The sequence below is a fragment of the Lytechinus variegatus genome, chromosome 14, assembly GCF_018143015.1.
Source record: "Lytechinus variegatus isolate NC3 chromosome 14, Lvar_3.0, whole genome shotgun sequence".
NCBI classification, from domain to species: Eukaryota; Metazoa; Echinodermata; class Echinoidea; order Temnopleuroida; family Toxopneustidae; genus Lytechinus; species Lytechinus variegatus.
Genome location: NC_054753.1, coordinates 17320557 through 17348051, shown reverse-complemented (window position 1 = coordinate 17348051; position 27495 = coordinate 17320557). Strand labels below are relative to the sequence as shown.

Below are 27495 nucleotides of genomic sequence, written 5' to 3'. Positions count from 1 at the left end.
GACTTACTGTACTGTATGAAAAAATGATGATGGTTATTTTCTTTCGATTCACATACAACTTGAAATAAAAAGAGTACTGAGAAAAAGCTTTTCGTAATTACATTTTGTACAATATATTCATTTTTAATGACTCATAATCGTTAACATAATAACATTTGGTACAATTAATACAAAAATACATACAATACTCGCTTGGGTATAATCACAAATGAAAAGCATTCAATTAAACTTGTCTCAGCCGTCACCTGTCTATAGTAAAAACCTGTCTTTGGTCGGCACCAAAATTGTCTCCTATTTGTATGGAATACATACGCGTGTTACTAAACCTGTCTATAAAGGCCAACTGTCTACAGTGCTAACTTCTTCTGTTTCTATTCAATGGCATTGGTAGACAGGTTTGACTATGTATCAGTGTATATACACTTTAAAAATGGAGTGCCAAATTAGCACTTACAGTGCTTGCATAGTGACTGCACTACGAGTGCTGATTTTATACAAGCACTGTAAGTGCTAAATTAGCACTTCATTTTTTACAGTATGTATACATATAAATGAAATATTGGCAAAACAAAAAGTGAAGTCCAGTTAAAAGGACATCCAACCTGTCTAATCAAATTAATGTGTCATAGGATGAAATGAGAGCATCAGAACAGCTTTTTAAATGTGATCTTATTTACTGGGTTGAAAGACATGAATTATATAAACTTCCCCAACAAGTCTTTAACATTCCAGAAAAGCTATAGTTTGAAAACAATTGAACAATGAATGAGACCGTAATGAATATATTAATCATGATATTGGCAACTTGATAGGCAGATTGTGACAAGTTTGTTTTTAGAACATTACCACTTTCAACATTAACCTGTTGCTGGAATCTGTGCCAGAATGTTTTTGAGACAGATTAGGTATTTTTCAGTTATGAATTCCCAGCTATGAATAGCTTGGAATTATCCCAATACCATCGAACATCATAAGCAAATTTTATGAATGAAATTTTCGATCTTTACAAAAGAAAAGCAGATGTACAGTAAACACTTCGTGCCCATTATAGCTGCATTAAAATGAAGAAAAAAAATGAAAATTAAATTCTCACTCAGGATGACAATGATGATGACTTTACTATTACTTGTTCAATTGGTCTCATTTTGTCAGTAGATTATTTAGTCCACAGGAAAATACACAAAAGAAAAAAATTCAATTCATTAGACGTCTGTCTAATTATGAAACCATATTCGCATCTTTCTAATAGCGAAATTCGACTACCTTTTAAAAATGGTTCAACGCTGAGAGCCGTCACGGATGTAGCGTCAGTGTCAAATCCTCTTCATTTATGACGTCATACTGATCACGGTTTATAACAGTTCCTAGTCAAGTTTTTGTTCAAATTAAGGTCAAAAGTATTAATAAGTAGACGTAACTTGTATCAAGGTAGAGCCATTATGTTCTGTACATGTGAAGCGTAGCCTTTAAGCCGTTGCAAGACAGCCGGAGCTCGTGGGTTTGGATTGATGGGTCTTCCATTTGGTCTCCCCCTTGGGATGATAGGACCAGTACCGGGGTTAGCTGGACCAGTTCCAGGATTTACCGGACCAACATTGGGATTGATTGGGCCAGGCCTGGGATTCACTGGGCCTGCCCCCGGGGTTCACTGGACCGGTGGCTGGAATGAGAGGAGTAGCCTCAGGATTACCTGGGTTTACTGGGCTAAGAGGGCCGGATCCGGGCATTACAGGATTAAACGGTGCATTTGGTGCCATTCCTGGACCTGTACCTGGACCTGCACCTGCCCCAAACCCTGGCTGCATAGGTGCGGTTGTAGGCGGAGGATATGGTTCTCCGTTGGCAGTTAGTGCAGGTGCTTGACATATAAAAGCGAAAGACGACGACAATGGCTCGTCTTGCCACGTATCAGACCAGTGATAGGTACCTCCCCATGCTACAGCGCCGATAGCTTCATTGGTGTTTGCCGGTTTGCCAGGTTCCCAATCTGTGTATTGTGATGTCGAACCCGTTGTCCATCGCCACCCCAATGCGTTCTCTGCTTTGTAGTAACCTGTCCAGAACTTCTGACGTCTTCCTTGACCAAAGACAGTCGTCAGGTAGCTGAGCATGATTCGGTTTTTACTTGGTGAGTCCAGGGCGTAGAGGGATCCTCCGTATCTGTTGCAGAAGAATGTAGCTTCCCTGAAGGTCATTCGGATGCGATGGGATATTCTGAGGATATTATGAAGAAAGAAATGTGTTAAGAGTAGGCTTTTATACGCAACCCAAAATAATGGTAAATATGTCTGTCAATGAAACATTTCAATCATGAAATATATATATATTCATCATATAGAGACATACAATATGCAAATGAAGGATATCGTCACTCTTAGGAAACAAAGGTGCAATTTGGAACCCTTTCGTCCCGTATTTGGAATCCTCGAGGAAAGGGGTTCCCAAAAAGGTTCTTTTTCCCAAAAAGGTTCTTTACGTTCTCAAGGTTCTTCAGTGGATTGATGTAAGAACCAAAAAAGGTACCAAAGTGGCTGTTAAAGGTTGTTTAGAATCAAGCATAGAACCGTATAAGAACCCTTTTTTCTTTCGGCACCAAACATGTTCACATTTATATGTTTACATAACGTTAACATTTAAATATTTTTGGTCGATCTCATTGAATAAAAAAACATTTAATAGGTCAAAAATTCATGATTATACAATGCAAATTTGTGTGATGCAATGAAATAACATTATGATTTAATCTTAGAGATCTGTGATAAGTTTCAGAGACGAATTCAAAGTGTTCTCAACCTAATAATAAGAATGACTTTTTCATCATGGCTATCACTGGGCCGGGGGTGACCGCCCCTGTGGACTTTCAAGAAGTGAAAAAATCAATAGAGAACAAGCGGGGAAAGGAGGAAGAAAAGGGAAAGTTGAAAAATATCAAGAAGACTTTATATTTTCACTGCTATTATTATTATTATTTGTTTGGCGTCACCTGTTCCTGGGAGGCGAAAAGCGAACTTAAAGGACAAGTCCACCCCAACAAAAACTTGATTTGAATAAAAAGAGAAAAATTCAACAAGCACAACACTGAAAATTTCATCAAAATCGGATGTAAAATAAGAAAGTTATGGCATTTTAAAGTTTCGCTTATTTTCAACAAAATAGTAATATGAACGAGCCAGTTACATCCAAATGAGAGATTTGATGACATCACTCACTCACTATTTCTTTTGTATTTTATTATATGAAATATAATTTTATTTTTTATTTTCTCGTCTTTGTCATGTAAAATGAAGTTTCATTCCTCCCTAAACACGTGGAATTCCATTATTTTAACATTTTGTGCTTCAGGCAAGGATGTCCTAATTGTCAGATTCGTAAAAATTGAAATATTGTATAATTCAAACAATAAAAACAAAAGAAATAGTGAGTGAGTGAGTGACATATAATCGACTCTCTCATTTGGATGTAACTGGCTCGTTCATATAACTATTTTGTTGAAAATAAGCGAAACTTTGAAATGTCATAACTTTCTTATTTTACATCCGATTTTGGTGAAATTTTCAGTATTGTGCTTGTCTGATTTTTCTCTATTGATTCAAATCAACATTTTTCGGAGGTGGACTTGACCTTTAATCACTGTGACCCGCAGGTCTCTCCTCCCGATATAACTGACTAGGGGGAATGAAGGTGGACCACTACACCGGGGTTTCCCCCTACTGTTATACGAATAGTGCAATGGGTTCTTAACGTTCAAAGATGGTGACTCTCCTCTACACGGGGCCTTCATTTAACGTCCTATCCGAGGGACGGAGTGTTTTCCATTGTAACATAGTCTGCATCTATGAAACATGGGAGAGACGTTTACATACAACGCACTGACTCGAACCCACGATCTTTGGTTCGACGGGCAGACGCGTTACCGACTGAGCCAGCACCGCTGAGCCAACACACACTGTTTTCAAGTGGGAGAAACAATGACATGATATCTAGGCCGTCTTGCTGCCTTCCTATCAAAATACCCCGGCACCTCACCTTATTGCTCATGTTGTTATCGTTGTATCATTAACACGATTAACTCAATATATTCCAACAATCTAATACTTCCTAATATAATGCATTGTCGTGATGATGCACGTGAATACCCAAAACAGGTGCTTTCTAAAACGATCTTCCCTAAATTGATTGATTGATATCGCCCAATTTATCCATTCTATGAGTTGTTCACCGATTAAGGAGTCGTGCTGATTGAAGGGGAAGTTCACCCTGACAAGTTTGCTCTGACGAAAGCAGAAACATCGAGAAAATATTGGTTCAGGTTTGATGAAAATCCATTAGATATATAAGAAATAAGAGGGCAATGATTCATCAAAGTTTTTGATTTGTGACGTCACATGCGAGTAGTTCCCCAATATCAAGTAATATAAATTCCATAAATTTCATTCTTAATGAAACATGATGAATAACAATCATGTGTATCTGGTGATATAACCGCATTTGAACATTTAAAAAAGGGCAAATGACATGAGCTACTCGACTGTGACGTCACAGAATAAAAACTTCAAAAACTCAGAGCTATGTTTAAAACTCTTTCATCACTACTTCACCAATATGTTCGTGTAATGTTACTGCTTTTATTATTCAAAACCAACTTATTCTTATTGCCAAGTTCAACTTTCCCTTTGATAATGATGGAGAATGTAAACGATGGTCGCCTCCCATTTGACCGAAAGCCAAAACTCGATTTCCCTCGATGAAATAAAAATAAATTGAATAATCATTAATTGACAACTTCTGAAAAGTCTGAACAAGACAGTTGTCTTTCTACGGCCAAGAAAGAAGGACTGTAAGACAGAAATTTATTTCCCTCCCCTTTCCCCAGAATTAATTTTACTAAGCCTTTTTGCTATTTTCGTTCCTAGAAACGATTTCCTGGAAGTTCCCCCACTCTCCGCAGGGTAAAAGATTTAGTTTATTGTTATATTGCACACAAATATAGATCACTTAATGTGTGATATACTCACATATCAAACGGCCATTAAAAACGGCCATACATGAAATAATCCAATAAGCGTGGTAAGCTATCGGAAGTCCTATTATAAATATAACTTCCTCATTAATCAGTTTGATTGAAGAGTATGGAGAATCTTAACTTGAGTTTTATATACAGAATATAAATGTATTTCCCAAATTTCGATTTTTGCTGTTGTTGTTGTACCCGGATTCTGTTCTGTATTTGTTTCCTTTCGTGATTATAAGTTGTTAAAGAAATATGAGCAGATTAATTCTAAGTTTACATTTGAAATTCATATATATTCTTTTTCTTACCATGTTAAAATGTTTATGTGTAAACTTGCAACAATTATGTTTTAATGATGTCATGTTATATATATATTTTTTAGATGTGATATAAGGAAGAAATAAATATGATTTAAAACAAAAAAAAAATATTGAATAAGCGATGGAAATCAATTATTTTTCCACAAAATAATGGCAATCGTGGATTCCACTCCCACTTTACAATTTGGAATATAGTGATTATCGATGTAAATTTCATCATGGTCGGATGGATGTCTTATGCCCAGCAGAACATCTACCATAATATCTACCTTTTTGTATATTCCTAATAACTATATTCAATGAAAATGATTACATATTGACCTGTTGTTTATGAAACAATAGTATTTCACATTTTTCCTTTCTTTCCTGTTATTTTTTGTTGGTGCTGTTTTTTTTTTTTTTTTTCTTTTTTTTGGGGGGGGGGTCATGGCCCCCAACTGTACCCCCAGTGGTACCCAGTAAACTTCGTCAGGAGGGGCAAAATATAGAAAATGAAAGGTGATCAAATTTCTGTCAGGGGATGATAGTTCTATTTACTGTTCATGGGTTGGAGATGAGGAGCGTTATCATAAAGCCGAAGGTTCCAAATCATTATCTTAATACATCATTTTGCTCGAGAATAAAATTATCACGCACGCACACACATACACACACAATAGCGAAAATGTCCTCGGCAACGCCTTGGGCGTGTAAGAACTGTTCCAAATCCCGTATGTGTTATAGCGCCCTAGCTTGGTGATAGCATTTAGCATCCATGCCACCAAATGTTTTGTAGGTATTTCTTTTCAACATTTACTTTCGTTGAAACTTTGTGGAGATGGAAGTGAGTCATGACACATTAACGCACGTGATCTGGAAAGGAAGTCAAGAGAATGTTATCTACCAACCCAAGAACATTCGTGATGCTCCCAGCCTCCAGTTATGCGAAGGCGTCTCATGAATGACTTCAGACTTTATAACCACATTTAGCATGTTTAGTGCTTAAGGTCGCATATTTAGAAAGAGGTTCACGGTGTTCTTCGATACAGGATTAAAGAAGGATTGGGGCATGCTGGCAAAGATAAAGAAACATATACAGCTTGAAGTCCACGTGTTTCATACCCACATTAATACCATAAATGAAGGGGTGAGAATATTGAAACGTTACAAGATAAGTAATGATAACGTGATACGAAATACAGCAGACTCTGAGAGGGGTCAAAGGGAGAGAGGGAGGGAGAGAGAGGGATGGGGGAGAGGGAAGGGGGGAGGCTAATAAAGTGAAAATTCCCCTTGCTTTAATAGCACAGTTCTTTTTTTCAGAAGTATGTAGTCATTCTTTCTAATGTAAGATATGAATGAATTCAGAATGATACCATTCAAAAGATTTGAAAACAATGATAATATAGCAGCTCTACATCACCAGACTGGATCACACGAATCCAGAATGTCCATGATGAAGGAGGGAGCATATTTCAAAGGTAAACGAGAAGAGGTCATGACCAATAGTTGTGCCTTCCGTCTATGTTTTCAATTAGTTATATCTTATATTTCATTTGAATATTTTATTAACATCCGTTTTATAATTTCTTTTCAATTTATTTACATCTTTTTTTTTAATATTTCTATTTTTTTTTGTTTATTCATCAATTGTTGATTTTTTTTACTAACAATTTCAAGTTCAAGTGTTGGTGGAGTAGGAAATAGTTTACTTTTTTCTTCTTATCTTTGCAATTCCTCAACTCATATCAATACTTCGACTCAATTTTTCCCTGCTCAAAAGTAGCAGCAAATTCATAAATTGATGATAGGTTTCTCTTTTTGGTTTAACATGGACAGCATTCAAGTAGAAGTCATGATTTATCTTGAGGGGATTAAACATAAGCAAACATTGAATACCACTTACATTATCGCATGGTAACACCCGTACGATTGCAATAAATTTATTTCCTAGGAAGAGTGTTTAGTGTTTCTTTCTTTCCCTTTCTTTCTGATTCATATGTCCCTACCTTGTTACACCCAAGGCGGGATCTGAACTCTTAATCACTTTAGCCCGCTATGTGAAACATTTAATAGGATAAATCATGACGGGGAAGAATTTCCAGCAATTTCCATTTAATACTCGTGACCTCTATATTACGCGCATAATCTTTCATGTTGATGATGTTTAGAGCCCTAATATAAATGTCGTCAGGAGAAATGTGAAAGTTGGATTCTAGTTTCAAAAGAGAAGGGTGGAACTTAAAGGACAAGTCCACCCCTACCAAAAATTGATTTAAATAGAAAGAGAAAAATCCAGCAAGAATAACACTGAAAATTTAATCAAAATCAGATGCAAAATAAAAAAAAACAATGACATTATAAAATTTCGCTTAATTTGACAAGTGGGTTATGTGCACATCTTGGTCAGTATGCTAATGAGGGAACTGGTGACATCACTCACTCACTAATTCTTTTGTGTTTTATTTTATGAAATATGAAATATTCCAATTTTCTCCTCATGGTCCTGCGAAACGAAGCTTTATTTCTCCCTGAACATGTGGAATTACGATTATTTAATGTTACATGGTTCAGTCGAGTTGGTCCTTATTGTCAAATGTGTAAAAACTGAAATATTGTATAATTCAAACAATTAATAACCAAATCAGTAGTTAGTGGGGGACATCATCGATTCTCTACTTTGCATGTGACAAAATTGTGCCTATAACTATTTCGTAAAAAAATAAGTGGAAATTTAAAATGTCATAACTTTCTTATTTTACATCGGATTTTTGATGAAATTTTTAGCATTATGCTTGTCTGATTTTTCTCTATTGATTCAAATCAACATTTTTCTGAGGTGGACTTGACCTTTAAACAAATAATGGAGCAACCTACCTGGAAGCCACCTGTCAAAGGACTCTGTAAGTGAAATGTTTTTGTTTATGATTTTCCTATCTATTTTTATTTGAAAATGTCACACTCTTTTCCTTGTCAATTCGAATAAAAATACGACAAATCTATTTTGCCAAGTTTCCAACAACTTTATCCAATATTTCAGAGAAATGTTCCCTCATATAAATGTCGTCAGGACAAATGTGAGAGTTGACTTCTAGTTTCAAAAGAGAAGGGTGGAACTTCAACGAATAATGGAGAAATCTGCCTGGAAGCCACTTTTCGAAGGATTCTGTCCGTTAAATATTTCTATTCATGATTTTTCTTGTTCATTCTTTTTTGAAAATGTCTCACTATTTTCCTTGTCAATGTGAATATAATTTTGTGTGGTGAAAAAATGCAACAAACCTTTTTTTGCCAAGTTCTACCAATTTTATCCAATACTTTCAAAAAATTTTCCATTTCATGAATACCTTTTATTGCAATTAGCATTGTCTTTATAGTAAGTTAGACCTTGATTTCTTTTCTTATTGGAACATAAGATCATCAACCACGATACCTATTAAACTTGATTGTATAGAATTGTAATTGACTATAGACGTAAATTCTTATCGAAGTACGCATATTTCCATATAGTAAAGAAGAAAAATTAAGAAAATATATATGATACTTTCATCTATGTTAAAACAAATCTACTCATCAAAAATAGAATTCTTGAGGAAATATAACTAAATTATTTTAAAGTTTGAAATCGTTGCCTGAGAAGAACCTCTCCCGTACGAAATCAATGAAGAATAAGCAAATATTAAAGAAAAATAATAATCATACAAGTATTTTCTTCTTCCTTGAGTTTAATCGTGTACGAGTTCAAATTACGAAATAAATAATGAACACATAGCGTAGGAATATTTTTGACTCATTTCGGATTAGCAGTCAATATGAATATAATTTTACCTCTCGTTCAATCAATCACTGAAAGAGGATAACAGGTGTATACCAATGAGAGTTCGAGCGTTTAGTTTTTGTTTTGGAATAGACCTCGTTCATCTGCAAAGATTACAAGGGGCCCCATCTCTCACCCTCTCATTCACTTCTTTCCCCACTCTCTGTATCTCTCTCTGTCTTTCCCTACATCAATCTTTTTAGGGATAGATATATGTTTTTCCCCAGTCCCCGATGCACCCCTCTCGATCTCACACAAGTGCGTGCTCCCCCACACACATACACACCCACACGCACACACACCCACCCATCAGTCGGTACCCCATCAGTCTTTCCTCTCCCTCGTATCGGGGGTTTGTCAAAGCGGAAATTTGAGGGGAAATGCTTTCAGTTTACACTAACCATGCTTGACATAATATGAGGGAATCCAGAATGTAACTCAACGACAGCCCGACTGATTGGAAATCCAGTTCAATCAGGATAAGAAACCCCTTTTCTATTCAAATTACCAGAGAAAAATGGAGAACAATCCTAAAAGAATGTAAGTGAATATTTCACCTTGAAACAAAGTGAAACTCTTACGTTGTTAAAGGTCAAGTGCACCCCAGAAAAGTGATGATTTGAATAAATAGAGAAAAATCTAATTAGCATAACGCTGAAAATATCATCAAAATCGGATGTAAAATAAGAAAGTTATGACATTTTAAAGTTTCACTATTTTTTTTTTACAAAGCAATGATATGCACAACTCAGTGACATGCAAATGAGACGGTCAATGATGTCCGTCACTCACTATTTCTTTTGTTTGTTTGTTTTTTGTTTGAATTATACAATATTTTATTTTTTGAAGATTTGACAATAGGGACCAACTTGACTGAATCACATAGTTTTAAGCAATTCTAGTTCCACATGTTCATGGAGGAATCAAGCGTTGTTTCACATGACAGTGAGGAGAAAATTAGACTATTTCATGTAATAGAATACAAAAGAAATAGTGAGTGGACGACATCATCAGTGTCCTCATTTGCGAACCGACAAGGATGTGGGTATAACTATTTTGTGAAATTAAGCAAAACTTTAAAATGTCATACTTTTTTTACATCCGATTTTGATGAAGTGTTCAGTGTCTTGCTTGTTGGATTTTTCTCTTTTTATTCAAATCAAATTTTTGTTGGGGTGGAATCTTCCTTTAATGGCTTCATGATTCTAACGAGACGGTGTCAGTGGTCTGCAAGAGTTGCATTCTTCTTTGCCTTTTTACCCTAAATATCATAAAAATACATTCATTGGATTATCTTATTCATGAATAAGCTAAGCTGATTATGATGTCCGTAAAATTATTCCCCTCATCATCTCAAGCGCTTTAGTAATAAATAAATTTGCCCTTTTCAAACGGTGTAAATTGATAGGTAGTTTTTTTAATAATCTGTTACCTGTAAACATAAAATTATTACCCTAGCATTTTCATAAAGAGAACGTTACCAATTGTTTCAATTTTACGGTTTTAGATATTTATAACTTTATTTTCATTCCCTGACCGTCTGCTAAAGGGTATACAAATTTGCTTTCCCCTATCTCTGTTTTGAGAGCAGGTCTGTTGAAAGAAGTGAGAATTTCTTTGTTTTAATTAATATAGTGCGTGGATGAAACTTTGCAAGATGAGTTAAACAACATTTATTTTCTAATATTGGATACAATTCAGAACTGGCAGCACATTTCTTTCTTTACAACCAAATTACCAGTTTTTCTCTCTGTAAAATATATAAAATTAATAGTCGAATCATCACAAATTGTACTGACTACTTTGTTATCCATAAAGTGATGTATGATCGATAAAAGACAATTTTTTTACTTCTCAAATTAAAGTCTAACGAGTAAATCATATTGCCAAAATATGATAAAATATTTGCTTTATTTCTTGCCCTAAACTCATAAAAAAGTTTTATGATGTTATGCAAAAGGGATGAGTTATCTTGTTGTTCTAATAAAACAATAATCCTTATACTAAATTTGTCTTTCCTTTAATTCCTATAAAGATAACATCGAAAAGCTATGCATTTTGCTTGGCCTGAGTTTGAGCCAAATTACTGCTGGCTATAACCATGATAACTAATATCGGATCTGTAGGAATTAAAAAGATTCTCGCCTTAGAAACTTCGTGTCCAGGTCAATATCACATCAATTACTTTAATTTGGTCTGCTCCTTGGTGCCTCTATTTGGGGCTTGCCGTAGGTTGTGAATTCGTTTTTCCCCTTATGTACCCATGTGCCAAGTTTCCTTGCAATTTATTTCATTTTGTTAATGCAATTCCTTGAGTTGAAAGTCTCATACACCTAATCCCCGTGCCCCTTATACACTCACTCAATATACTCATTTCGTGCAATTTCCCATTTATGATCTAATTCAGCTGGATGATGATAAATATGACAATTAACATATATCCTAACCATCAAAAATACGTTATAAAGAGAGGAATAAAAAGCTTATTGATCCTTAAATTGTATTAAAAATATTAGAGTTTAAAAATATCCCTCTATAGCAGAGGATAATCTAACGTATCTCTGAATGACCAAGCCAAACGTGAAAAAAGTTAAAAAACAAGAAATGGGCTACAAAGAGCAGGAATAAAAGTATAATCAAGACGCGTAAAAAAGGTTGATAATATAAAATTTGAAATATAAATTACTTTCATAATTTGAACGCAGACTATGTAGTTCTTCTCATTTTTAATCATTACCCTATACACCTTATTTATCATTATAGCTATAGGACAGTAGGCCTATGAGATGGAAATTGCTTTCGACGGGCGAGGAAGTCATACCAGGTGCCTCAAACCTTGAATTGGAAGGATTTCAATAACGTGACGATCATCTAATCCGAAGTAGATAATACAGGCATTAGACGTGTATTCAATCCTCTAAACGATATACATCACATTTCCTGTTACATTTCATAACACAGAATTACATAATAATCCCCATTGAAATTTAAAATTATGCATAATTTCTGATTCTGACAGGTCGTGGGTGGAAATCCTTTGCATATAAAATGATAAAGGAAACCAAATTATCTAAAATTAAAGTTTCAGATGTCATTGTACGTTATATACTGCCATTATTTATAATTCAAAATATTTTACTTGTCACAGTTAAGTAAATCAGAAATCCCGTTCAGACATACGTGGAGTAACACATTGCTTTACCAAAATAAAACCGTAGGCTATACCTGTTTGCATTTTATACAGAAATTTCTACGAAAAGTCATCCAACATCACGAAATTAAATTTGGTATATAACCCTGAGTGTAAGTCACCGTTCTAGTTTATAAATACGTTATACATCCCAAACGCTAATATTGTATGGAAGGGAAATGAAAACGAGTTATCATGGTTTTAATGGTTTTATGTATTGTGTGATTTTAAATTAATGCTTATTTTACTTGGGATCCCGATCTAGTATGCATCTACTCACTTTGTAGAATAAATCTTCAAGGGCCCTTTTTGAAAAAAATAAAATATCAATGAACCAAAGTGCTAATATCCTAAAAAAATGTAAAAAAATCTTTACACAAGCAACTAATGGGTGAAAAGGTAACAGAAACCGGTATCTACATTTTTGAAAGATTAGGATAAAGATAAGGTGGGGCCGTCGTGGTCTAGTGGTGAAGACCCTCGTCTTTCAATCTGAGGGACGTTATTTCGATTCCAAGCCATGGTGTGTCTTCCTTCAGCAAGAAATTTACCCACATCCTACTGCACTCAACCCAGGTGAAGTAAATTGATACTGGCAGGGGGTAATTCCTCAAAAAGCTGTGCGCACCAGAATCGGCAGACTGGCTTATAGCTGGGGTAAATAGGAGCGCCTTTAGCACCTAGCAAGGTGGATACGTACGCTTTACAAATCCCATATTATTATTATCATATTCAACTAATTTTAATATTGATTGATTGATTTTATTCTGTTTCTGTTTGCGGTAACTCCCGCAGGAACTCGGCAGGACAGCATTTTTTTTGCTGGCAAACGCCAAGCTGGTATATAACCAATTACCTTGGAAACATTTTACGTCTAGTTTAATCAGTCATAGTGGCTGACGTAATAGACGACAGATATCACTCTTGGGCCTTTTTATCAAAGTGGAGACAATGGCAGAGTTGGGATTCGAACTCACAACCTTGGGATTATGAGTCCAATGCTCTAACCACTGGACCACACGACCCGTGAAGATTCGTCAAGACTATCACAGGAGATTACAATGAAATTGAAGAATACCTTGACAGGATAGCCCATGAAAGCCGAAGGCTTATTTCCAATGGGGTCCTATAGTTAGTATAAAACAGTAACATATTGTAATAAAAAGTACTGGAATATGGTTAAAAAAATAAATAGAATAATACATACATACATATGGAAACTTAGCAAAGTTTTATACTCCTAGCACTGACTTAGTCAACAGCCCTTCCCAATTAAACTCTATATCCCATATCAATCTACCAATAGCGGGCCTACATGTATATCATGTCCTAGCATCTTAGATCGATAGATCTGGCACGGCTACTTAAACGGAAATTTGTGAAATCATGAAATTTAAGCTGAAAACGAATAAACTGAAAATCGCCAATAAAAATTAATTCATGCGAGACAGTGTGTTATTATTGTTTCGACAAAGACCCCGTATTTGCCTTGAATGAAATGCCCTATTTACAAATTGTTCAACAATAATTTTCCTACCAGTTACGTACATTTGTTTTATTCTTTCATACACTTGGGTGGTCATTTTATTCGAATATTAAGAACTCATTTTGAATAGTTACAACTAGTGACATTATTTTTAAATATGAATATTTTGCTTAGATATTTCTTTTTTTTAGAAAGATTTCATTTATTTATAGGCTGGGATGGAAAAAGCGGTGCTATGTAACGAGTCGTGGCGTCCAGTGGCTAGACCATTGGACTCTTAATCGCAAGGTGTGAGTTCGTATCCCCACTCTGCCGTTATTTCCACTTTGATATAAAGGCCCGATAGTTTTATATGTCGTCTACTAGGTCAGCCATATGACCGATTAACCTAGACGTAAAGTGTTTCCTAGGTAATTGGTTATACACGAGCTTGGCGTTTACCAGCAAAATGCTGTCCTGCAGAGTTCCACGGGAGTTACCATAAACAGAAACAGAATTATTCCATAAATAGCATAATGTCATCTCTAATACCTACATGACAGATGCATTGGAATTCACGAGGTTATGTCACATTCACAACATCCCCGTAACACCCATCCACATTCTTATTCTTTATTTCTCTCCCAAAGTTGATCCTCAGATTAATGTTGTCGAACATTACCTTGGAATGCAGATGTAACGGATTTGAGCAGTGGATGATGTCATTTTATAATTCGGAGCAAACAGTGTTCGTATTAATCAACGGAGTGGGAAGTCAAGCAAAGGCTATTGCAACAATGTCTGAAATTAAAGTGGTAAACGTTGTTAAAAGCACAGATGAAAGGAAATAATTTCTACTGCTTCGTTATACTGACGTTCTTTTAATCTAGCGTATATGTTCTCATAAGTTGAGAGAAATTCTATTACATATATTGAATACAGTATTTAGTAAGAATGTAAATGATTTCATAAAAAAGACTGGACATGAGAGATATAAACAAACTTGAAAGACTTTTCGATCCACTTGAACTCATCTCAAATCATAATTGTAGTCTTAGCCAAAACCTCCGTTTTCTTCGCCCCTATATCAGAGATAACCTTTACGCAAATTAAGATTATTTTTCGTTATCACACTTTACATTTCGACAATTGTATATCTATATCTAAGGTCTTGCTAATATCCCTTACATCCTAAATGTTACTGCACTTTCAGGCGAATCTTTTTGGGGAAAAGATGAATCCCGTTTCAAAGAGACTTGTTTTAACGACAACTGCACGACATCAGCCAATCAGATTGACAGATTTCATTAGCTTTTAACTGTTATTGTAAATTTGTTATAATAAGACGTTTTATGAAACGAACCGCTGATGGTGGCGATCATCTGTTCTGAAAAATTGTGGTTTTTGTAAATGTTAGACAGTAATGATAATTTGGTGGCCAACATGATATCATGAACGGATATCAAGGAAATGATATTAAGGATAATCTGTCACTGGTTTATCTCTTCAGTTACTGAGATTTGGGATTTACTCAGGGCGCCACTATAAGGCGTATGGAGAAAAATCTTAAAAGCTGCGAGAGAGCAATATTTTTTTACCATTTTATTAAAAAAATAACAATTTTGTGATAAATGTCGACATGGTATTTTGAAAAAAAAGTTTCATATTTCACCATTTCTCTTTCCTTTTTTTTCCTTCTTTTTTTAAGCCTAGTGCACATTATGTGATAAGATTGCACTAAGATCTGATTTGAACAAGTTGCATATCGCACCCCAGTGCAATCATGTCGCATAGTGTGCGCAGCTGGGCTTTAGTCGTTAAACTTTGTGTAGGGTACACGGCCCCTGACCCCCATCTGTGCGCTAACTGAATGACATTACGTCAATGATGAATATATCTGGATACTATATTGTTGTATTAGTTTAGGTTACTGTAAGTCGTGATTTTGATAAATAATTTGCATTTTCTGAGACATAATTATCAGTCCTGATAATTATGGTAGATTCGGCACAGATAATCTCGATCTCCCAACCATCGACCCCGATTAACTCCGCTATACTGTTTAACGCCACTTGCCATGCTTGTGGTCGAGTCTCCCAGACGAGCTTGTCGAATTGAACAGATTAACGTGACTTTGGGAATCTCGATTGAGCTTTAAAACATTCATCCTCAGAAAGGGGCCCTGGTTATGGTCCGGGGGATTGAGGGGATCCCGTTGGTTGAGACTCCAAACATTTATGATCCTTCGAAAACTTCAGTTGGAAGTTTAAGGTTACGAGAAAACATATGACTCAGGACTACGCTTATTCCGAGGTCCTTAACCTTTGCCTGCCCTTGATTTATCTAGATATAAGCAAAGGAAAGAAAGAGGTTAAAAAAACCCTTCTAATTTTATTTTTCTCAGAAAAAAAAGCCACCTGCTGACAGTTGCCGCCTTACACTTTGATAGAAGCTTTGTCTGTTGTTTTATTTTGATTTCCTTTCCTGTAATTATATTTGATAGTTCGGTGACCTTGATTGGATTAAGAGTTGTGAGAAAAGATAAAGAAACAACTTAACGAATCCCACTGGCAATGAAAAGCTACATTTAAACTCAAATTGTCTTTGTTCAGTTACATCGTTTCACTTGATGGGTTCACCAAGTGGTCGTGGCTTGTAGCTCCGTCCGCCAATTTTCATGATAAAAAAAAGAGACAAAGAAAAAAAGGAAATTCAGAAGGGTGATATATAAGATTTTTTTTTAATATCATGTCAAAATATATCACAGAAATTGATTTTGTATGAAGATGTCGAAATTATTGCTCGCTCGCTCGCTTCTCCCCCTCGCAATGTTTAATAAATTTTGCCCGATACGCAATATCTTGCCTTCTCAAACCGTAAACCGATTCGACGTCTTATCTACAAACCTCCTATTGGTTTGGTTTAAATGAATATGCTGCGGTCATATTTCCCCTACGGTCGCCCTCCGGCGAGTAAAAGTCAAAACAGCTGTTTTATCTAATTCATTCTGGTACAGAAAACGTCGTTCTCGGCTCTCCGTCGTAGGGGAAATGTGACTGATGCATTAAGAATTTGAATCGTTTCAGGTACAAACGAAATATAGCAAAATAGATACATAAAGACGAAAAGAAGGAGATGTATAGAAACTTAAGTAGATATCAAATTGTGAGCGTTAAATTATCTTCTTCTTTTTTTTTGGGGGGGGGGGGGTCTGATCATGAACTATGCACAACACATCACTTTCTGTATCTCATTTTACAATCTCTGTAATTTCACTTTTGAATGCAAGGCATGTTTTGTTTATGTTGCTCGCGAAATTATTTTTTTTCTTTTAAAACCTGTCAAAAACTTAGTATCAAACGTCTTCCTGTTAGTACATTAGGGTCAACTTCGTCGTTTGAATCATTCTCTTCGTTAGAATAACGAGTGTATAATGCATTTTCGTGGCAAAGTTTTCTAGGCGTACGCCGGTAACCAATCCTGTCTAAAAGTGATCGTTTGGAGATGATCGATAAACTAGATTTCAATGACGAGAATCAACTGGAAGTTTAGAATAGATACTAAAAGAGAAGGAAAACAGACTTCGAATTACCAATTTCTGTTTCAAGAATCTGGAAACTTAAGATCGATCGGCCACTTAAACATTTAGTGGCATATATTAAGCAAAATTTCACTTGATGCGTAGCGATCCTTTAGTTATCGTAGAACACAGAGCCATCGTGCAAAATTTAATTTAATTTGGCATAATTAAATATTACATCGTTAAACGAACTACCCTAATTTACCATATATAGCATTTTGTATTTCAAAAGTACCCATGACATGCATGATGCTTCAAATCGTTAGTCGTAGATAGCTTTAATATATCACACCAATTCTACACAGCACAGCTCATTATCAGAGAGGACGAAAATCCTGCTGAGTTTGACGCCCATGATTACAGGACAGAACAAGGCCTGGACAGAAGAATGGTTGTCTCAAAGGGGATAAACTTACAATGGGAATTACAGAGCCAAGACATGCATAGACCATCACATTTTCGTCTTCCCGATCAAATGGGGGCCTTAGGGGCGCCTCCCTCCCAAAAAAAATCTAGGCCAAGAGAAAGGTGAAAAAGAAAGAGAGAAGGGAGAAATATATTACATTTTTAAAAGAATTAGAATGTATATAATATTATATTTGTGCTAGCTCGCTTCGCTCGTTCTCAGTTTTTCATAAATTTCGCTTTAAATACGCCATAACTAGCCCCATCAATTTTTGGGCTCACTACACCACTGTACACAATTATTCCAAACGATGTTAGCTAATATTTAACAAGGTATAAAATTATAATGTTCATCAAAATCCATTTACTAGGCGTGTTCTTTCTTTTCTCATCCAGTAATGTTTTTCGCAAGCCAGGTGAGTCCATTTTAGTCCTCCGTGTCATGTCATTTCCGGCGGCCGAGTGAGTTTTTGTCAACCTTATTCTATAAATGTGTTCATTGGACCTTTTGCAGATTGGGTAATTTGTCAATGGAAATGAAAGATAAACTTGAACTCGAACTCGAAAGGCTTCCAAATTTAATAAACAATAAAATACACTATTTTTATGGTTCATTTTAAATTGTCCCCTCTCCCTCTATTCATTATTTTATTATCCATCCAATACCATCTCGCACACCACGCTCAGCAGCTTCAAGAGGCTTTGGTCCATCTAGGAGGGGGAGGGGGGGGGGTGCTAGATGACCCTCTCCCATAGGTTGTTGTACAAAATTCGAAATTAGAGGAGGCATCTCCCGTCCCTCGGTATTCTCGCACACGCCGCATACTTCACAAACTCTATCTTTAATTAGTGTGTGTGCTTGAGTTTTGTATCAATCAGAAATGATTATTTACGTCTGGGACCGACCTTTAACGTCACCATCCGAAAGACGTGACCAGGGCTCGAACCTCGAACCTCTGTATCAATTTGTAACTCCCCCACAGCTTGGATTACAGGCGCACGCCACAACGCCCAGTTTTATTTATATTCCTTTTGTTTCTTTTATATTCTATTCACTGACTTTATATGATTGTTTATACCTTGTGACTCCCTACTTTTTCTTTCATCTTTCTCGGTTGACACCAGCACGTTTCTCAGCTTAACTCATTAAATTCTCCCCTATTAAAGTCGAGTAATTATAGAATGGTTTCCAAGTATTCGAGCCGGCATCAGTCAGTACGATCTGTTTTGGGCTACAAACCCGGCAGGGAGGAGTGTATCCGAGATGAAAGATGGGGAAGCTGAAATCGTGATCGTTACCGTCTCATTAAAGGGAAGGGCTGATCTTCTTCAAGGCGGGTATACCTTCCGATCTCGTATAGCCCTTCCTCTGATAAGTCCTGATATATTCCACCGTTCTATAATTTCTATTACTACTTTTTGCTCTTTCAATTTTGGAGGTTCACAGAGAGAATTCGGCGGATTTTCTTTTATATACTCATCGGCCAATTCCTAATTAAAACTTTGTTTTAAGAAAATATTTGTCACTCAAAATGTTTCATATTTGGATTTTTTATGCAGACATGATAACTACTATATAGAAACGCAAAACAAAAGGCGATGAAAGAGATCAAAGACGTTATCTTATTTGTGTCATGTTCTTCGCATCTCACTTTACGCTTACTTCAACTCGGCGCCGAATTCGGGCGCGACAGTGATTAAGAATACTCGACCTTGCAAATAATAGAAACAAATCTACGAATCAAAATATGCGCCTCTTGTTGCTAGTTCAATTTCAAATATAAATGTAAATTTCTTTGTTAATAGAGGAAAGTTAGGCAATTTAATAATCATAACACCTCGATTTACACAGTGAAAGTTCAAGTTTTGTCAATATTTCTCCCTCTATAAACAAGGGAAGAGTGGTTGCGTGGGAAAGCTGTCTATTCATGAGGTCATGGGTTCCAACTATTGGCCAGTCGTATACCAAAGTCTTCTTACCAGGCGCTTATCATATTTGACTAAAAATATGATAACAATGTCAAAGACGGCGGAAATAATGAGATCATAGTGGTTAAACTGGATATTGAGTTAACGGTTTTTTTTTGGGGGGGTGGGCGGTTTGTTAAAAAATCAATTTTCTCCGTTCCTAGAGAAATTGATGAAGATTAAATAGATTAAAAATAGATTAAAAAGTTACATATTACTTGTGAGTAAGGTACAACACTTTCACTAAATAACACAGCTGGTAAAATGGTGTATATAATACATCATCGTGTATTACAAATGCAGTCATCCTGGCCACGACACGTGTTTAGTCTTATCAACGAGTCAGTGATTGACGCCATGCCGTGTGAGTTTCCTATGGGTTGATTCGATCTTCTACTCCTGCAACGCGGAGTAATATCACATTTCCTACAGGTGTTCTCTAATGGAAGCCTGTCACACCGACGAAATTGACTCCAGACCGATCAAAGCTATTACGTTATGTCGAATGACGTATCATCGGTCGGTTTGCAGTTGGTTTCGTTGATATGACTGTAACTTTGTGTAGAACCAGTAATTAGTCCACGACAGTTCCTACCTGCTAACTGCCTGTTGTGCCTTAATCGCTAGATTCTTTCATGATTGTGAAAATTTAGAAGAGTATTCTGTTACTCATCATTGAGGTTAACAGCACCTGTTTAGAATTCATTTAACAACATAATAATTGGTAACTTGCTTCGTTTTTCGCCCTGTTTAACGATGCTTTGAAAGTTAAAGTTCCAGCAAGGCTTTAGAGAAAGAAATTCACCCACATCGTGCTGCAAGAGAACCGGATGTAGCAATTTGCTACCAATATTTACAAAAATTCTGAAATCGATATCTTAGCTTAGTGAATTAACTGAGGTTATAATTAAGAGCAATTTGACCCCCACAAAAATGTGGATGGTTGCGCAATATAAATAACCTCTTCCTCCTATCATCGTTATGATTATCGTAATATCTGTTAACATTACAAGCCTAAACTGTTAAGTAAACAAAAAATATAAACAGAATATATCAATATGAATTCTTACCCAATGCATGCTCTTCCAAACTGGAACCAACCAGAAATCATCACCCGATCAGCTGGTGGACATATACCCAGCACTGCTGGCAGGGCAAGAAAGCACACACTCGCTGCTAACAAACATCCAGATAGATGCATCTTTCCTTGTTTATCCGACAAAATCTAAAAAGATAATGCAAGACGCAGCCTCTTTAACTGATATCAATTCCACTCTTTGCCTATAAAGGATGCAAAACAGCAGACGACAGCTATGGGATTGACGGCACCCGCGAATCTCCAACACATAAATTCATCCCGTGAAATGTGCGCGTTAACCTTGGTTTGGCTCTATAGCGATTGGCTGAAAGTTAAACTTCGATAGTCTTGTAAAATAGACCTTTTCGTTATACGACTTTAATCAACCTCAATGGAGGTAACTTGGAGGGATGGGTCTCAATCAACAGTGCTCCAAATAATAATTGCATTTTTAAACCATATTTCCCTTCACATTATCAAAATTTTAGTAAGCAGCACTTAGAAACATTGTAAATAAATGTACAATGTTGCCTTTTATAATCATTATTGATCAATTAGACCTGTATACCATTAGAACCTTCTGTAAATTGAGTAACTACATGTAACGATATTTTGATCATCTACTTAAGGCAGCTAATCCAGGATATTGGACATCATAAGGAATAATTAAAATCATCTTCATAATTAACAGAGTTCCTTGTAGTAAATGTGTTCTGTAAAACATAATGGCCAGTTACAAGGTCTAACGCACTAGCGGATCGGGGGGGGGGGGGGGAGCCGGTCCGTGCCACCCCCCTCCCTTGAGAGGTACAATGTAAATTTGTAATGTAAAACTGCCGTTGAAACAGAAGTGTTTTTCTTTCTTGTCAAATTTTCCTCGGGAAAATGTGCCACCTTTTGGAAAATCCTAAATCCATCCCTGGTCTGACGGATAGACTAACGTTGCCTATCGGTACCTTGCACTACGTGTGTGTGTCTTTGTGGGTGACAGATAATCCAGAGGGAAGGGGGAGTCGGAAGGTTACAAAGTTAGGACATAACTTCTAACAGGTGAATAGGAAAATTAATCCCAAGGATAAAAGAGATCAAACGAAATAAGGAAACTAAAGAGAATGAGATAAATGATCCCCGAAAGGACTTTGGGATTTCGTAGGAGGTAAGCTACGCCTTGATTACACCCTTTAACTCAAGTACATGTACGTATCTCCATTTTTTGTATGTTTTATATAACAAATCAAAAGAATCATATTCAATATTTACACCATTCAAAAGAACATTTCAAACATGAGGGGAAAGGAGGGGGTAGAAACAAGAAACATATCAAGCATGATTGTCGACTGAAGATTTAATATCAAAACTCTCCCATGATAATAAACAAAAACTTCCACGTGTGGCATTCGCAGTAAGCTTAGTCAATTTAATTAAAAAAAGGCACCATCTTGGAAGTCAACCCTGTTTCGACTCAATTTTTTGGCCTCTATTAGAGATTTCATTCACATTTAAATCATGGTTACACAATAAATCACATTCAAATAAAAAAAATACAAAGTTGATCATAAATCAAGAAACAATTGTCACAGCTATTACAGAATCAATCGATGTCGCTTAAACTTTCCTTATACATGTAAGAATGTTAACAAGTCATTTGGCATTTTCGAGTCAAAATGACTCCCCTGTGTCTCACCATTCCGAGTCAAATTAATTCGAAATCTGAGTCACTTTAATCCGGAATAGACATGGTCGAGTTGACGCTCATTGCTTGTACCATTCCTAGTCAATTTTGACTCCGCAGGTAATCAGTATAATGTGTCCTTTTTGTGAAGCAAAAATGATAGAAGGCGCTGGCGTACAGACGGGGGGGGGGTGGGTCGGTAGGCATGTTCCCCAACCAATTTCACGACCAAGAAAGAAAGTGCTTGAAAGGACACGTAAGCTCCGCCCTACACCCCCCCAAAAAAAAAAAAAAGATGTTTTGGATGTCAAACTTTTCACAAGTAAAATTCGTACCGTATTTTGAGTGAAAGTTAACTGGAATTCACCTCCGGAGTAGAATTTAAATTCGTGATTGTGATTAGCGTTTGTTATTCCAGTTTGGTTTCACACGTGCAACAAATTCGTCATTAGCCTTATTTTTCACTGGAATCATTATTCAAATTACGATTTTTTTACCTTGTGAAAGGGCAGTAAATTAACTTAAGTTGTATGACTTTATAACGCCTAAGCATTTTGGATGAACTTTCTAGCTTCTACAACACACATATACCGTAAGTCAGACAGTGGTTGCCATAGCTACGAGATTCGGACACCTGAAAACAAGGACCGGATGTATTCAGAAGCACTTTGATTGATGAGTAATGGGCTACGGTCTGCTCCAGGAAACTTATAAGAACTTAATCAAATCATTTAAGTGTCCTAAGCCAGTAAAAGGTCTCTAATTTCACATTTAATACTCATTGCCTTATCAAGAAAGTGTTTTAAGCATTTCGTCTAGACATAAATAATTGAAAGTTATTATCTATCAATGGATTGATGGCGATGCATGACCTTGAATTCAATGATAGGAAACTGTTCACAGTGATATACAATGGACCATTATGCCTGTTTAATTTGGAATATTGTTTAATGGTTATTTATTTCTGCAGATTTCAAGCATGACGTCATTCGCAAAGAGATTTTTAAAAATCATATTCATTCATTAATTTGATGTTTTATTTCACTGCATATTGGATGAAAAAAATTCCCCTGTCTCTACGTATCTCCTTGAAGATTAAGTAAAAGTACTCGATCAACGTCGGGCTACATGGTGATACTCGAACTGAATTCAATTCAATTCAATTTACACTCATTAATTTGTATGTTGGTCATAAGCTCCGGAAAATACTTTCAAGAAAGGAAGAATAAACTGTATTTTGCAAGACATCTGAATTATCACCATAATCATTTGTACAATTTACTACTAAAGAAAAAAACCCTATAAATGTTCCAAAAAGGCCCCCCAAAAGACATTTATCTGAGGGGCCCTATATAGGCCACCGTATGAGCCCCACCCCAGTAGGGCTTGACCGGTACACGAAGTGAACATTATTTAGCAGAAATTATTTCGACTAATACATAAACCGTGACTGTTCAACTACGGTGAGTAATACATTAGGGCGCACCAGATGTATTGTTCGGACTATAATACCGGGCACCCAGCCAAGGAAAATACACACTCCATAGAAAACCTTCTATTAATATTTCCGATTGTTTTCAATCAAATCATTAATTAGAGTTCCGTTACAATTACGTAATTCAACACAGAAAGCTTATCATTGTTTAATCTCAAATGAAGAAATTTCTTTCACTCTTTTTCTCATTCTAACCTCCCCACCTCTCTCTTTTTATATCATTCTTTCTTATTCTCTCCTTGTTTCTCTCACGTCTCGTATCTCTCGTCTTTTTCGCTTTCTCTATTTTACATTAATTTTTATTCACCTGGGGGCAGGGGCCAGGTTCAGGGCCATGTTGTAACTTTGCCCGTTATGACAGCTACCATGGTAACAGGGCTCAGCAGCCAATCAAAATCAAGGTCACCGTGGTAGTTACCATAATGGCAAAGTTACAACAATTGCAACTCTTTATGAAACGGCCACTTGATCTTTGTTCATATCAATATTTATCCATGTGTTATGGTATACACTGTAAAAAATAATGGGCAAAATTTTAACCAGCACGAGGGTAATTATGTGTCCAACCAATTTGGGGCAATATTTTATCCAATGCGGGAAGCATATAATCCAGTAAGGTTGAAGAATAAGCAGCAGAATGAGCAAAGTTTTCGTCAAACAGGATAAATGGAATTACCTCAAAGAAATGCCCAATGTTGTTTGGATGTATAATTACCCTCATGGAGCATTTTAACCCAATATTTTTTAGAGTGTACAAATCATACATTATGGTTATTAACTTATTGCTGAACAATTTGATTGGAATGTAAATAAAAAAAATAATGTGCGATCCAAGGGCATAAACCTAGTCCTTCGTCTTTGGAATTCTCGAAAAATCGCGTTATGCACATTTTAACTAAAAATGATGTTATTGATTAAAAGAAGCGTTATACTCATTTTTATATTTTTCGTATCTGTTACCATGTATCATAATGATTGTTGTGAAATTCACCCAACTGAGACTTTGCAAAGTTCTTATTCACTTTATTGATTTCTAACGTGTATTATTTTATTCTATTTAACATTTACTTAGGCCTTTCCTGGTATATAAATGATGTGTAAGGAGATTTCTTTTTTTCATTCGGTTTGACTTCGAATAGCTCGTCAGTTTTTGATGTACAGTGAATTGATTCTGGATTATGGGTGAATCTTCAGGTCAACTCGTCAGTCTATTCCCCAGTCAGAGATCATTATAATACTTTCATGATTCATTACGAGCAGTTGGCGGGGAGATTTCGACCTACATTCATGTAGTATTCGAATATTGTAAGTTATACTCCACGTAAATCTTCTTAGATACATTTATATCAACGTGCTGTTAGCATCTAATCACGGTTTAATTCCCTCGCAGTCAGCAAACGAGATGTTGACCTTAGACATAATAGAATTTGAAACCTAAAGTAGAAATGACTTTTAATTTTTCAAAGTGAGAGAATAATTATCTGTTAATACTTGGATAGAGGAATGATGGTGAATTGAATTTTAGATCAATAAGCAAACTAAAGTCTTCATTAGCCTTGGACTATGGCCCCAAATGATTCCTAACATAGATGATTTCTGTCTATTGCTCTACTGACTTAGTGAGCGTAAAACATAACTATTGCATCTCGTAATAAAAAAAGCCTTTATGCTTTCAAGGATTAGACACAATGGCAAGCATGTCCTTTGTTGTATCGATCAGCGTCATGCAGAAACAAGCAAATAAACAAACGAATGCTATAGCTCATAAAATTAATGTTTCCACTCTAAAAAAAGAGGGTTTACCCAATATTAGGTAAAATGGGAACATGCATGTTGGTTGGGTGAAAATATATATTTTGTAAAAATATGTTGCGTTGAAATAGCCCAATATGGGGTTAAAAAAAAACCTTGCAAACATGAAAGTTCTCTTTCTACCATAGGGTTACACTGTTAAAAATCCTGTAATTTTACAGAAAAATTTTATAGATTTTGCAGAAAGCAGTAACAGAATCATTCTGTAAATTCATAAAACATGATTTTTTTTTTGCAATTTAACAGAACAGGTCTGTTTAAAAAGGTGAAAATTATGTTCTATTCAAGGAAATTTCTAAGATTCCATCCACCAAATACCAATTTCATGTAGGATTACGCAATCTGGTAAGATTACAGGTGTTCTCGAGACTCAGCTGCAGGAACTTCTTTTATTTTAAGGATAAATTTTCTAACAGTGTAGGGTCATGAGCAAAAGCGTTTTCATTTTGTTTAGGCCATTCATGTTTGTGGGCAAATTTAAAAATTCATATAAAAAGTGGCAAAAATAAGAATGGAGGAGAATCAATAAAGAAAATAAACTCTCCGAGAGAGAGAGAGAGAGAGCAGGGGGGGGGAGGGGGGGGAGGGGGTGAGAGAGAGAATCCATTGTCAAAGAGAAATGTTTCTTCTCTCCAAGAGGAAGATGATGCACTTCCATATTTTCCTTTGTATTATGTTTTCCATAGCGAGAGGGAACAATGAATGCAGTCCTTGCCAAGTCATCCCAATTGAACTCGATAATGCGACTTGAAAAAAAGGAAAGAAAGAATCGAAATTGAAGATGCAAAATGCAATTTATCTGCACGTGAGTGTATTCTAATTCCACATCGCACTAAACAACGGGAGGCACTATTTTATATAGCGCTTAATGGATCAGAGCGAATTCTTGAGGGGATGTTCACCCTGTAAATAATAATAAAACGATTATGATGATAATGATGATGATAATAATGATTATAATAACAATAATGATAATGATAATAATAATAGTAAAAAGGAGTGATAACTCTTATTTACAAAAGGGTAACCACTTCAGCTTTACGCTGTTCTTCCAGTGGGCCCTGCATAATATGATGGGATTTCCATCAAACATTCACCAATATTTTTATCAATTAGGCCTATGTTTTATTAAACCCAATTTATGTCAAGGTGATCTTCCCCTTTAAAGTGTTTAAAAGAATACTCCGGTCATCGGATTCTGGCGCATACCCGCACAAAATGTAAACACTTTCTCTACTCCATTTTGGAGCATTCCAACAAGAGTTCCAAGATTCAATCGCTCGGCATACTCCATCCCCGTTCGCATCCTACCGGGTACCCATTTAACACCTGGGTGGAGAGTGGCAAAGTGGGGATTGATGCCTTGCAAAAGGATTATATTGCATGGTGGGAGCCATTCGACATTCCAGCTCAGAGTTACTCACTTCATCACTTCTTGGGGAGTATTCTGACTCAAGTTTCCTATTTAACACCTCAGTAGAGAGTGGAAAAGTGTGAATTGATGTCTTTCCAAAGGACACTAGGCCGCGATGGGATTCGAACGCATGACCCTCTGATTACAAGACGAGAGTACCTAGATGATGATCGTAAGATCACGTGATCAATGATGGTAAGGTGGATCTAGGTATCGAATAGTAAATGATTCAACAAGGGAAAAGCCAGACATCCTCTTACGTTTCCATGGAAACCATATGGTATCCGCA

At 36.1% G+C, this 27495-nt stretch overlaps 1 pseudogene; it reads right to left on the bottom strand.

The window, feature by feature from the left end:
• Nucleotides 1-530: 530 nt before the first annotated feature.
• LOC121428076 lies at nt 531-21074 on the bottom strand (annotated as a pseudogene).
• Between the last annotated feature and the right edge of the window lie 6421 nt (nt 21075-27495).